Genomic DNA, 12,412 nt, shown 5'->3' on the forward strand with positions numbered 1-12,412 from the left:
AAATATCAATGCATGTGATTGGAATAATCAACATTTTTTATGCTTGTTGTGTGTGCAATAAATTAACTTTTACTCTCACGCGAGGATGCAGTACACTTCCCTAATGATGACATACCTTGAAAGGTATTGAATGCAAAAATATACATTCAAAATTGAGTGACATAATCCAATACTGATAAAATATACACATTACTCATGAATTGACATGTTTCAAATCGAGTATGGGTCTGAAATGTCAGATATGCAGCAAGTACACCCAAACTAGCGTTGGCAGAAAACATGTCATCTTTGGCAGAAAAGATGCCATTTCCTGTGCATGAGAGTCAAATGCGCAAATAATGAGCTATTTTGAAAGTTTAAAAATGGTTTGTATGTATGCGTGCAGACATCTCTTTCTGTTTTCTTTTCTCTTTTCATTTGGGATTGTGCAAAAAAAAAAGTCCATACGACGTCAATGGGGATCGAACCAAGGCCGGCTGGAATGCAAAGTTACTTTACACGACCACGCTATCCATATAGCTGTCAGCGCTATTATAAAGGAGCGTGATAATATTACACCTCATCATAAAATGAAGTTGGAAGGTGTTTTCTAAGACGATAAAGAAGAACATGAACAAGCATGAAACTTTCTCTGTCTGGGCCGTGTATTTGGCAAACTATTCGAAAAGCTTTCATATGCTTTCATTTAAATGTGTCTCCTGTTTCGCTCCCTCATATTGGCTCTAGCATATATATTACACAAATGATATACATGTATTGGGGAGTAGAACATTTTATGTTATCTTTCAGCTCATTTAATGTAATAAATCGGGATTCCAGAACATGTGCTAAAAATTAACTTCAATCAGCTTCTCACGTTATTACGTTTGCATAAAAAAAATGAACAATTGCTACCAATTTTTCATACATTTTCATACTGGTGGTGAAACCACTTGTCCATCGTCAATCACAATAACTCATGAGTTTTCAGACAAAATTTTACAGCGCTATCAGTTGAGCTGCGGAAGTTATGGCGAAAATAGCGAAAATAGCAACAGCGCTCCATGGTTTGTGCGAACTGGGAACTCCATCCCGTTGCGAAGAAAGTGAACATCGTCAGGTACTTTGAGTCCGCCCGTTCCGGTATCTATAGGGGAGGATAGGGTAAGACACCCATCTTAGGCAAAACAGAATGAAACATGTATTTTTACTACATATTTTGTCGTGGAGGCGATCTGACGTAGTGGTAACAGCCGTACCTCTCACGATAAAGGTCACGAGTTCAATTCTCACTCCCGACATTCTTCCAAAAACGGAAGTAAAGGTGATGAACCAGCCAAAAGAGTTAGAACACACACACATTTATAATGTACCACATATGTTTATAATGTGCCACATATTAATATAACGCCACCCTACGGTAGCTAACATAGAAGCATTACAAACATCTGCAATAGAACGGTCAGACTGAGATTGTTACCGACCAATGACGCAACAGGGAGGGCAGTTCAATTTTTGTTTAATTAAATGTAGTAATTGTTGAAAAATAGTCTTTAAGGGAGTATTCTAGTCTAGAAATTTGAAAAAAATTAAATTTTTTTTCCTTCATATTTCTGTAGTTTAGACATTCAAGAATATACTCTAGAAAGGACATATCGAAAATCATATTATTTACCGAGTTAGAGCCATTTTTGTGATGCGGTATCTAACCTAGTACGGCCATAACAATGAACTTCAAACGCGTTTTTCTCGAAACTAGTTTTTTCAAACTGGCGTACACGATATCTCAAGTTCTACTGAACCGATTTATGTCAAATTTATATGAAAATAATCTGCATACATCTCTCTATCGCATGAACCAATAAAAAATTATAACTTTTTATTTTTACTATTTTTAAAAAATCGGTAAACGCAAAAAAAAAACGTTTTAAACAGCATTTTTGTTTTCAAACGGCCGCCATTTTGTTAAAACCCATGTTTTTGACTTGTCCGAGGTTCATACCATAGCGACATCTTTACTGATTCAGAATCTGTTCGATTTTTTTGTTTCAGATAACCAGAAGGACTGGAATCGTGTACGCCATGGCACAACTTTTTTTGAACACCCTCACTTCACCAGCATGTAACTATTCTAATTATGAATATTTTTTTTCCGTCCTATTTTTGTTTTATTGTTGAAAGATAGATAAACGAATAATGATATAATGGATAGTAAAAATATTCTTTGTTTTATTTTTACGGTGTTCGAAAAAACGTCCGAAATTCGTGTCTCTACACTAGAATACCCCCTTAAGTAAATTTGTTTTGTTTCTTGTCGGCTGGTTCCGGAATTATATTGTCGTTAAATGTAAATTTTTTGTATGAATTCTGTATTGTACTAACTAACATTAGCTTTAAGTGTATAAATGTACTAACCTCAATAGTGTAATTTGTACCAATCGTCAGCTCCCTTGAACAAAATCGGCGGGCAAAAGATAATTCATTGATGGTGTTCCGGAAGTGGGAGAGATAGTGAGAGAGGAAGGAATGCGATAGAGGAATATTTGGGAGAGGAAGGATTGAGAGAGGAGAGTAGACGGAAAAAGGAAGAAGGATTAAGGTTTCGTGGAGGGAAATGAAAAAGGCCTCGGCCACTTTAGCTGGAGTCTGGAAACGACGAACAACTATACGAAGATAGTGAAGTAAACGCTGTTAGAAAGTGTATATTTACAGTGAGTGTTATACTCCTGGGTGTGTGACAAAGAAAACAGGGACGTTCCGGTTCACGCCACGCTGTTTCCAAGCGTGCCCCCGGATTAGGAAACCTCCAGCCGCCCGTGCGCAGGTTAAGCTAACTGCAGCGCTTAACCTGCGCTTAACCAGCGATTTCTACAACAGAACCGCAATTCGCTGTCAAATCCGTCTGTGGTATCACAGTTCAACCCACGACCAAGGTACGTGCCGAAAGTCTCTCCTCTCTCTCCGTTTCATCAACCATCAACCACGTGTTCATCGAAGCCCAACGGTCGACGAACGGCGCCGCAACGAAGAAACTATTGAATAAAAATTGTAAATTGTAAATGATTTAGTAGTTTTTACATATTTTTCCATTTCGAACCAGCCCTATTGAACTTCTCTTTCGGTTGTGGTAGTGTCGTCCGCGGTACAGGGAGTCCTCCGTAGTTCGGAAGCCGACCCTGAGACAAATTAGAGAGAGGTGAGCTAAGCTGGGCGGTTATGGAGTAATCCATAACTTTCAAGATCAAAAACGATCTGAAACAATAACAAAGGCGGAATGCAGGCAAACATGCTATCTTTTGTTTAGATTAAAATATGCTTACTAAGATAAACAACGATCGCTAACAATGGGTGCGCGAAGAAATAAATTGAAAAATAAAGTCAGTCGAAAAACGATCGCTCATAAGTCTAGATAGTCATCTAGATAACTAAAGCGTTGAAAGTCTCTATAATACGGATCAAAAACTAAAAAAAATACATATTTCAATGTTTCTTCACATTCACAAAGTAGCCAAATCTGTTTTCTTTGTAATAAAATGAACTCAAACAATCTCTATATTTATAAAAATGTTCTGTTCTGTTGGACACAATATACAATCCACTTCAAGGAGTGTTGTTACGGCATAAAAAATTGGAAAATTGGAAGAAAGATGATTTTACGTATGACCAGAGTGCGTTTCTGAAATTGAGCTTCTAATGAAAATCGACTATTCAGTAATGAATATGTGTTCTATGTGAAGGAAACATTTTTTTTCCACGTGTTTGGCAATATCATGAACTGAAATTGTGTTTCGAAGTGATTTAAAATTAAGCGATTTCCCTCATCTATCTCTATCTCTATCTCTATATATATATATATATATATATATATATATATATATATATATATATATATATATATATATATATATATATATATATATATATATATATATATATGTTCTGTTCGTTTGTGTACGCGTCAAAAACTCGAAAAGTGCGGGACCGATTAGGCTCAAAGTTGGACACAATATACAATCCACTTCAAGGAGTGTTGTTACGGCATAAAAAATTGGAAAATTGGAAGAAAGATGATTTTACGTATGACCAGAGTGCGTTTCTGAAATTGAGCTTCTAATGAAAATCGACTATTCAGTAATGAATATGGGTTCTATGTGAAGGAAACATGTTTTTTCCACGTGTTTGGCAAAATCATGAACTGAAATTGTGTTTCGAAGTGATTTAAAATTTATCGATTCCCCTCATCTATCTCTATATATATATAAAAGTTTTCTGTTCGTTTGTGTGCGCGTTAAAAACTCGAAAAGTAAGGAACCGACTGAGCTCAAACTATAATACAATATACAAAACAACCAAATACATCTAAGATTGTTACTACAACATAAAAAATGAAAAATTCAACTCAACCATGCAACCGCAATGTGCCACAGCAAAGCGTGACAGGGTACAGCTAGTTAAGAATAAAAAAAAAACAACAAAAATAATGAGAATCGTCAATGACATGCCATTTTTGAATAAACTAGGTAAGATGCCCTTATGGGTGTCCAAAATGCACCACAAACACAAGTCAAAATGTCAAACAACGTCGAAGCGTTTCTTTTGGATAATTATTGAGGTATACACACTTCCGCTTCCGATATGTTTCTGCCAGTTAGAATCGTTAGATGGCATCAAATTTTCGAGGCATTTTTTCGTCGAACGCCGAAAGCGCCGAAGGATTTTGAATCCATTATTTTTGTTAACAAACGTATTAATATGTACTGCTGTTCACAAATATATTGCTACGTGCCTACGTCACAACTGTGCTGCCAGACTTTTGGCCTTGATATTCATTTTGTTTTTTTGATATTAAGGTTTGCACTATTCGTAATAATGGAAGGATTTTAGTAGTCAGAAACATTGAAATAATTTTGTTTGTTCTGGTTTTTATTATATACTACAAGAAAATATATGAGAAAATGGTTTCATCCTTTTTAGAAACTATCTAGGCATAAAACAATTACAGTAGATATCTGAGTGATTTGGTAACACTAACACTGACTAACTCTTTTTTAATTTTCATACTGGAGCGATGTGCCCCGTTAATAAATGCGCTGTTGTGGGGTTCGGAGAGACATACGATGGTTCCTCATGAAACTAGAATCCCAATCTTTTCCTGCCAGTTTTGCAACTTGGTTGAATTCGTGCTGGAGGTTGTTGGCTTCCGAAAAATTGAGCGCCATGCGCCGTAAATCTTAAATCACTTTCTGATATGAGCCTTTTCCTCAGAGATGATTCAGAAATACCGAGGTCTGCCGCAATCCGACACTTCGAGACTCCCTCCCGAAGCCTCTGTTTGAGCATTTCTGGAGTGCATTTCTTCAAATCAGTTTTCTTCTTGTGGGTCCCGTTAAAATTTTGTTGAAAACATTTTATAATTTTTTTTCAGAAAAAAACGCTAGTGCGAGCTTTTACCCCACAGCCACTGCGCACCTTTGCCCCATAAGCCACTTTTGAACTAATCGAATTTTTAAAAAAAGCTCTTGAACTTTTTCACAAAAACGAATACGCACTATCATCTACTATAGAATGAAGGTTTCCTTGACAGTGTAGTTTCGAACTTTCCAGTTATTTTAGGTAAGTAAATCGTCATCTCCAAAACTGAAAAAATTAGATCAAAACATCACAAAACTCTTTTTACCTCATAACTTTTTGCCACTTTCATGAAATGTATCTTTTTTTATATATGTGAGCTGCCGGTGTAATAATGTATCAAACGACTACACTGTTGTCGAAATTTTAGGCTCGTTTGCTTCAAAATGGCCAATGCGCACCTTCGCCCCGCACTACTCTATAGATTATGTATTATTATTAAAGAAATTATTTATATGGGAACTTGAGTGTTCGAAATGATTTATATCAATATATCAATTGTGGGTGGGACGGAATTCACCGGGTCAGCTAGTTTGTGAATGAAAAAAATTCTGTTTCAAATGTTGGACATTTTCAGATATCTCATATTGTCAGTCCCCTCCCTCCCAAAAATTTCCACGTTGTATGTTCGACCATAACACCCACTCATCTCCACCTATAAAACATCATACAGCACCCCCTCCTCCCCACTGGTAATGATGCTTCTTCCGCTGGTAATGATAAAGTATTTATTTTTGTTATAAGTCACCTCAGAAGTACTATTTAATAAGTAATAAGTATTGGGCAAAAGTACGCTATTGCCATTTTGTATTAAAATAGGTTTTTTGTCTAACTACAAACAAAACTCGAAAATTTCTTGTACTACGTTTCGAAGGTAATATATATATAGTTACAATTTGGTAAGCAAAATACAGCTTTTGAAGCGCGTTCAAACGCCAAAGGTGTTCATAGAAATGCTTTTATTAGTAAGGCTCTGTCGGAACCACTGTTGATAAAATAAAATCATCAATAAAAATTTGTCAACTATGATGAATACCTGACAGATATTCTAGAGTACAAGTACAGTAGAACCCTCCTATTATCCGCGGAATTATATTAAAATGTGGTACAAACACGAAAAAATATATTTCAGCATCAAAATTATATTCTTAAATCGAATATATTGGTTGCTTGGATAAACAATTGTGGTATGAGGCTGAAAAGTTTGGAAACCATTGTATCTAACGTAGTCCGCGTAAAAAAAAACATAAAATTCAAACCACGTAAGTCGTGCGAATCCTGTATATTCGCTTCGATTAATACCTATACAGGTCGGACTCGATTATCCGGAGACTCGATTATCCGGAGTATTTTATTTTTGATTTTCGGAAATTTTGAATAATTTGTATAATAATTCTATAATGAATAGCTAATATGGGTATCAAAAGAAAGGGCTTGACTAGTAGAACACAGTTTATATTTTTTTTTATACCCTCCACTGACCCCCACACCAATGGGCTCAGCAGAGCCCATTGTTAGTGGACACTTACTATCATTAAAAAAAAAACGCGGAGAGTATAATTACAGACAAAGAAACATCCCAGTGGAACATAGTTCATTTGAAGGGATTCACTAAAAAATACAAAACAAAATTTAACAATGATAACGTTTGACAAAAACTAAAACATAGGAGAAAAAAATAGAACTTCATGGGTGGATGATTGGCACACTTAAAGGAAATATTCGCTTACGTTCCTGTTTATATATTGTTTAAGCTTACTTTTAAAAATATTGCTGTTAGTTATGGACTTCAAGTCGTTAGGAAGTGTATTAAACTTTGATGGACCGTAGTTTATAATACGCGTAAGACCCAAGTTCGTGCATGCTCTACTTCTCATTAGTTCATTGGCATTTCTAGTATGTATTGTGATGGTTAACTCGAGTCGAAAAATTTATGTTGTGGTGAAATTTGCTATTGTGTAAGGTATTAGGTACTAACATGATTGTTGGTGAATCACACAAGCCTAAAATTGGAATGATTCTGTGTTGTATACTAGTATAGAGCGCATCTGTCGGATGTAAGAAATGTAGATTAAAGATTATTTTTACACATCTATTCTGCAATGTTTGTATTTTTTTAAGTTTTGACTTAGCAGCATGATCCCAGACAGTTATTAGATATTGAAGAATGGAATGTATATATGCGTAATAAAATCGCAACAACGCATCTTTGGGAACGAAACATCGTACTCTTGTCATGAGACCACATAAAGTTGAACTTTACTCGATACGTGGTTTATGTGGGTGTCCCAAGAGAGACGTGAGTCTAGATGTAGCCCTAAGTATTTGAATGATGCGACTTTTTCAATTGTTAAGCTACAGACAGACGGATCAGGATGTTGGAAGATTTTTTTGCGTGGCGAATGAAAAACCATATACTTTGTTTTGGTAAGATTGATAGTAAGATAATTACCGTTGAAGTATTCAATTAGTAACGCTAAATCTGCTTCCATGTCTGCTACTATAGATTGAGTATTATGGCGAGGATAGAATAAAGCCGAATCATCCGCAAATAGTCTTGGTGTACCATGAAGCTTTAGGTTTCCTAGGTGATTGATATAGATTAAGAAAAGCAATGGACCTATGTTACTTCCCTGGGGAACTCCTATGTCAATTGGGCGCAAGCTACTGCGAACACCGTTGATTATAACGAATTGTTTTCGATCACATAGATAGCTTTTTATCAGATCATTGGCAACTCCTCTAATCCCGTATTGATGCAGTTTTTTCAGAAGAACTTCATGGTTCAGGGTGTCGAAAGCTTTTTTAAGATCGATGAATAAGCCCCCTACGATCTTCTTATGATCAATTTCCCTTATTAATTCATCAGCAAGCTCAGTGATAGCGGTCATTGTACCACAGCCTTCCCGGAAACCGTACTGATATTTGTACAAAGCATTGTTGGCAGACAAAAAAATCACAAGCCGACTTGTTAAAAGTTTTTCCAAAATTTTATTGAGGACCAATAATGTAGAAATAGGTCGGTAATTCGAAGGATCACAGGTGTCCCCGGATTTGAACACTGGCGAAACTTTGGCGACTTTTAAAGCATTTGGACAATTTCCAGTAATGATTATTTTATTGAAAATTTCAGAGATAATTTCAGAAAACCGACTTATGTTAGGTTTGATTAAATCTGCTGGGAAATTATCGTAACCTTTACTTTTCTTAGAGTCCAACTGACTTATCAAGATTTTTACTTCGTTAACGCTAGCGGGCCTCAGAAAGATGGAGCTACTCATACTTTTAACAGATTTTCAATAATCGTAAGTATTGATAGATAATTTACTTGCCAAATTACTACCAATGCTAGTAAAATGACAATTGAACTCTTCGGCAACATCAAAGTTTGAATCTAAAATTTTTCCATCAGTTCTCAATTTAATTTGCTCCCTAGGTTTAGAGCGACCAAAGATTTCATTCAACTTTTCCACACATTCAAATGACTAGAGCTATTGAGTATATTTTCATAATGTTCTTTTTTACATTTTGTCTTCAGAGTTTTGACTTTTTTTGATACATAAACTAACATTTCCCTTATAACTACATCGTTGGGTTTGAGTTTCGCTTTTTTGAGATAGTTGTTTTTAACCTGTATCAACTTCCAAAGATTGTAAGTCATCCATGGATAGTGCTCATTTTCCAGGTTAACAGTTTTAGTGAATGTTCTGGTACACTCAGTTAACATGTTATTATAATTGGAGATGAGAGTATCTAAAGTGACATCGACGTCATCAGTTACTTCAAAATCGTTCAAAAAAGTGGAAAACAGATTATCGAGTTTAGCGCGATCGACGATATTCGTCCTCAATTCTTGTTGACTCTTCACAATATCTAAGGAGAGAGACGAAATAACAGGAAGATGGTCACTGATATCACTATAAATAGTATGATTCTGTAGATTCATAGCAAGATTAATCGGACTGATAAAATGATCTAAAATATTGTTACTTGCTGGACGAGTTGGGAACGTATTTGTGCAAACATAGCCACAGGATTTCAGTAAATTTGAATATCTGATCACAACATTATTATTTTGCAGATTTATTGGAACATTAAAGTCACCAGCAATGAGTAGTGGCTTCGATTCAGTAGCAATTGATAACCAACCTTCTAAAATGTTGTGAAGTTCAATGTAATCAAAAAAACAACTTCAAAAAAAACAATGTAATCAAAAGATGGCGGCCACTATAAAATGGCGGATTGCATATTTTCTCAGAACTCCATCAATATGGGTATCAAATGAAAGGGCTTGACTAGTAGAATACAGTTATTTATGAAAAATTCAAATCCAAAATGGCCACCACCACAAAATGGCGCCATATATATTTTTTTTACAAACCATCAATATGGGTATCAAATAAAAAGGCTTGACTAGTAGACACTAGTACAGTTATTTATGAAAAATGCAAATCTAAGATAGCGGCTACTACAAAATGGCGGATTGCATATTTTCTCAGAATCCCATCAATATGGGTATCAAATGAAAAGGCTTGACTCGTAGAACACAGTTATTTATGAAAAATGCCCAAAAATGTATCAAAAGAAAGTTCTCGACTAGTAGAACATAGCAGATAATGAAAAATCAAATTTCAAGATGGCCGCAGTCCCCAAACAACTAATTACTTTTTGAATGGTTTCATTCAGCTTGACCTGTTTCTATGTAATTGAAAATATTTTTTTTTATATTTCAAATATGACTTTTTTCAAGATGGAATGTAACCTTTCAACGTTGAGTTGAAGTTTAAGTGGCTATTACATTTACAGTGAGGTAAAAGTCGTGAGTTTTGAAGATTTTGCTTGAATTTTCACCAGGAATTGTTTATATCGATATTGCAGCCAAATTAAGAAAAATAGAAGTTGTGCGTCAAAGAACAAATTTTGGAGCGGTTGAAGAACTTCATTTTAATTGATAAAAACAATCAAGTTTAATATAAATTTTTAGGATAAAATTAATAATAACACATTGAAAATTATTAACTTTTAAGTGTTTCACTTCCAAAATGATATTAAAATTCACTAATTTAGTTGTTCCACTACTATATCCTGTACTAAATTTTCTAATCTTTCAAATGAAAGCATCAGAATCGTCTTCCGTAGTGTACTTTTTAAGGTAGATACAGTATGAAGCAACAGAGTTCGAAACAAAAAAAAAGTTCTATAACTCTGTCATTGTTGAAATTCGAACATATGCTTAGGAGGATTTTGACGTAGGATTACGTTTTTCGGGAACATATTGGGGTACAAATTGAAAATCGAAAATCAAGCACATCGTGAAAATTGTCCAATTTCAAACGCTTATTGCTCAGTCATTTTATGATGAATTGATGAAATTTTTGCGTCAATAGATTTCGGTACTCCATAATTTTTTATATTGAACAAAATAATATATGTCATTAAACTAACTATCGAACAATGAAAAATCTCAACACCTATCCTTACGGAAATATCCACTTCTGATTGGTCGAAATTGACGAAACATACAGCGGGTGCCTAACAGAGACATCAAAACCAAGCTGCCTGGGGGAAATCGGCATTGCAAATACATGAAAGTAGGGGGAATTTTTGTTCCTACCGAAATGTGTTCCCTAACAGAGACATAAAAATCAAGCTGCCTGGGGGTAATCGGGATTACAAATATATGCAAATGAAATTTGAATTTGGAGCTTTAGTGTTGGTTGCTTCGTGAAATTTCATGTCAATGACTGATCGTGTATTGTGAAAAATTTAGCATAGGTGTAAGTGTAAAATTGTATATGATAGCAGCTTTGTTAAAAATGACTTGATATATTAAACGATTTATTTCAATATCCATAAATAAAAACCAAGGTGTGTTCCCGCTCGAGAACAGGTTGTTTGGTTCAAGCTGTCTGTTTTGTTGTGTTCATTTTCACCCAAGGAAAATATTCAAAACCATGGAGTCTGTGGAAATCGACATTGCAAAATTGATGCAAGCTGCGGTCACTTTTGTACTCGCTTGCGTAATTAGAATGTTTCCCTAACACAGATTTCAAAACCATGGAGCCTGAGGAAATCGACATTGCAAAATTGATACAAGCTGTGGATACTTTTGTACTCGCTTGCGTTTCTGAAAATCGGAATGTTTCTCTAAAACAGACTTCAAAACCGTGGAGCCTGTGGAATTCGGCATAGAAATTTAGATGCAAGCAGTGGGAACTTTCGTACTTGTTTGCGTTTTTGCAAATTGGAATGTTTCCCTAACACAGACTTCAAAACCATGAAGCCTGGGGAAAGATGCAAACTGCGAGTACTTTTGTACTCGCTCGTATTTTTGCAAACCGGAATGTGTTTTTCCCAATACAGATTCCGAAACCAAGAAGTTGGGAGAATCGGCATTGCAGATACATTCAAGCCGGCAATACTTTTATACCCCCAAACATTTTTACACTCCAGAATTCGTTTTGCTATCACGGTCTACAAAAGTGGGTACAAATGCAACGCTTCGGCTCGATTATTCAAGATTGCATTGGTAGATATCCCTTCATGTCGTCAGCTCAGCTCACATTATATGACATACCGTTTGATGATTAGGCAACATGTTGATAACTATTTGCTGCGATAACTACTACTATAAAGTATGAATTGACTTAAATTGAGATTTGTTTGCAATTGAATTCGTAAATAGTTTCATTCATTCACTATTTTAATCAATACACAAAGCACTGCGCAGCGGCGATATCGTACCCAATGAGGATCATCCGAGGTGGGATTATTGATAATTGAAGAAATAAAATTGATTACTAAGCCACCGGCAGTCCTACGTCAACCTTGCGGTTAGATCATAGGTATAACTCATCCATAGTTTTTCCATTTCAAATATGTTTTCTCTATATTAAACGAACATGTTTTTACTGATGATAAAAATTGATAATTGTGTTCGGTATTGGTAATTATCTTATATTACATTGGTGAGTTTTTTTTCTTTATTTCATCCATACATGACAGAGGGCGGTTTTCATCATAT

This window comes from Toxorhynchites rutilus, chromosome 2 (assembly GCF_029784135.1).
Source record: "Toxorhynchites rutilus septentrionalis strain SRP chromosome 2, ASM2978413v1, whole genome shotgun sequence".
Lineage (NCBI taxonomy): Eukaryota > Metazoa > Arthropoda > Insecta > Diptera > Culicidae > Toxorhynchites > Toxorhynchites rutilus.